Consider the following 2248-nt stretch of genomic DNA (forward strand, 5'->3'; position numbering starts at 1 on the left):
TTAAAAATTTGCCAAACATACTATTGGATGGTTTCTTTGTATATTTTGGTACGAAGATTTTGTGAACGTAGTTCTGGGTATTCCTTTAGCATTTCATCCAAGAGGAATAGTTCCTTGAATTCTATGATGACATAGCCTATTCTATTCTATGAGAGATTCTCTTATATTTCAAAATCCAAGGTATGATCAAGTTTTCTTAGATTAATTATTTTATAATCTATTAATATATAATAGAAGAGTAGTAGTAGGTTTATTGTTTGACAAGTGTTCAGCTCCAATGATCGACAAGTGGTATGTCTGCATTCATGACAAGTGGCACACCAAAAAAACTAATAATAATCCATATCTTTCTATACTAGTAAACTTGGAAGAGTTAGCGCTTACATGGCATTTTCTCAAAATTTTGATTTTTCTCAAAAATAAAATACTTTTAAATCCTGATTCTTTGTTGGTCAAAGAGGGTAGGTATGTATTATTATTGCCACTTCGAAATTCTAATCCACCTTTCCCTTTCTTTGCTTTTTTTTGGGCAAAACTGTAGGCTAAAAATAAAAAGCAAGAACGAATGAGATGCTTCTATTCCACTGTTTGATTTGAGAGCTACAACTCTATCTATTGCTTTGAAACTAATTCTTCACCTAATATGTAGGGGGTTCAGTAAGTTAGGTAGCGTTTGTTTGTAGAGACTAGAACTGAGACTGAAAGACAGAAACTCAGTATTATGTTTGTTGAGCTAGAGATTGGAACTTAAATTTCTATCTCTATCTTCCAAATTTCAGTATTTCAGTACCTCCAAAAAGTAAGGACACTAGAGATAGAAAATTTTAAAGACGGGGACAGAAATTTCAATTATAATTTGTACCTAAATTACCCCCATTCTAATTCATTAATTCCAAAATTATCCTTTGTAAATCAGGGCTTCTTGATCAACCCTCGTGACCTCATCTTCTTATTCTTCTTCAGAACAGCCCCTGTAGCCTTTGAAGCACCATCTGAAGAACAGCCGCTGCCTCACCACACCGCTGGCCTCGCCACCGCTAGGTAAGTGGTTTGCCGCTTGCAAGTTCATCTTCGTGGTCCCCATCTTCTCATCTCCCCTCTTTCACCTTCACAGGAAAGTCAAAGAACGAAGCTACCGCCTCTCCCCGGTTACTGTCGACGTCAACCATCAACTCCTCGTCCTAACTGCTCTGACCCAGGTTAGTTATATATAAAAGTTGTTTAATTTACTGATTCCTTTCATCTTTTCCGCCATGCCCTAATCCGTGGATTTGTTCCTTTCATATTTTCCGTCATGCCCTAATTTGTGAAAGTTTCTTTGATGAGAACGAAAGCCAAGCTAACTAACCTATTTATTTCAGCTTTATAATAACATGAGTTTATGATGTTTACCTCCTTTTTTTGTCTCGTAAGAACTAATTACTGAACAATCTGGGATCAATTTTTAAGTTTGGTCAGTTTGATAGCAGGGTCAGCGATTAAGTTTGGCCATTTTAATAAGTTTCGATGTCTTTGTTTGGTTTGTAATACTTGGATTAGTGCAGCTTTATAACAACATTCTGGTTTATGTATTAGAACTATTGTTAGGTAGGCTACAATTATTAACATATCTATTTGAGGGGAAGAATGTTTGTTCTCTAAACTGGTAAGTGAAATTGTTGAATGTACATGATATCATATAAATATGCTTGATACGGCTTAGGTGATAATGACAGCATAGTTGTTTGTGTCAAGTGTGAACCACTTCACATTTTAATTACCGAATATTCTTTCTTGCCTTTTGAAAGACTTTGATTTGCTTAAAGTACCTGAAAAAGTCACTTTCAGTTTATGAAATGAGAGAGGAAAATCGATATTATCTTTTTTATTGTGTTTATATTGTATTTCCTATTTTGATTTCCAGTTGAAACTTAACTAAAATTGAGAAGTAAATAGAGTTAATTATCTTTTTATTCCAGTTTTTTATTCTTGTTTCTGGTTGTAAGAAGATAAAGTAGATTTTGCATGAAGAAGTGTTAGATTAATTTGAATGTTTATGCGTTTTTTAATGTAATGACTTTGCTAGGAAGAAATGGAGCGGTTGGAAATTATTAAGTGATGCGTGTATTTTTATAAAGAGATGAGATCCAAGCATGAAGATTTGATGTTGTTCTTTGTGCTTACACTATTTGTTTACTTTAGGGATAGAATTAGTGGCCAACTGTCGTTAGGCGGAAGAATGAATAGTAGAATTAGACGTGAAACTTTA

This window comes from Arachis ipaensis, chromosome B06, assembly GCF_000816755.2.
Source record: "Arachis ipaensis cultivar K30076 chromosome B06, Araip1.1, whole genome shotgun sequence".
Classification (NCBI taxonomy): domain Eukaryota; kingdom Viridiplantae; phylum Streptophyta; class Magnoliopsida; order Fabales; family Fabaceae; genus Arachis; species Arachis ipaensis.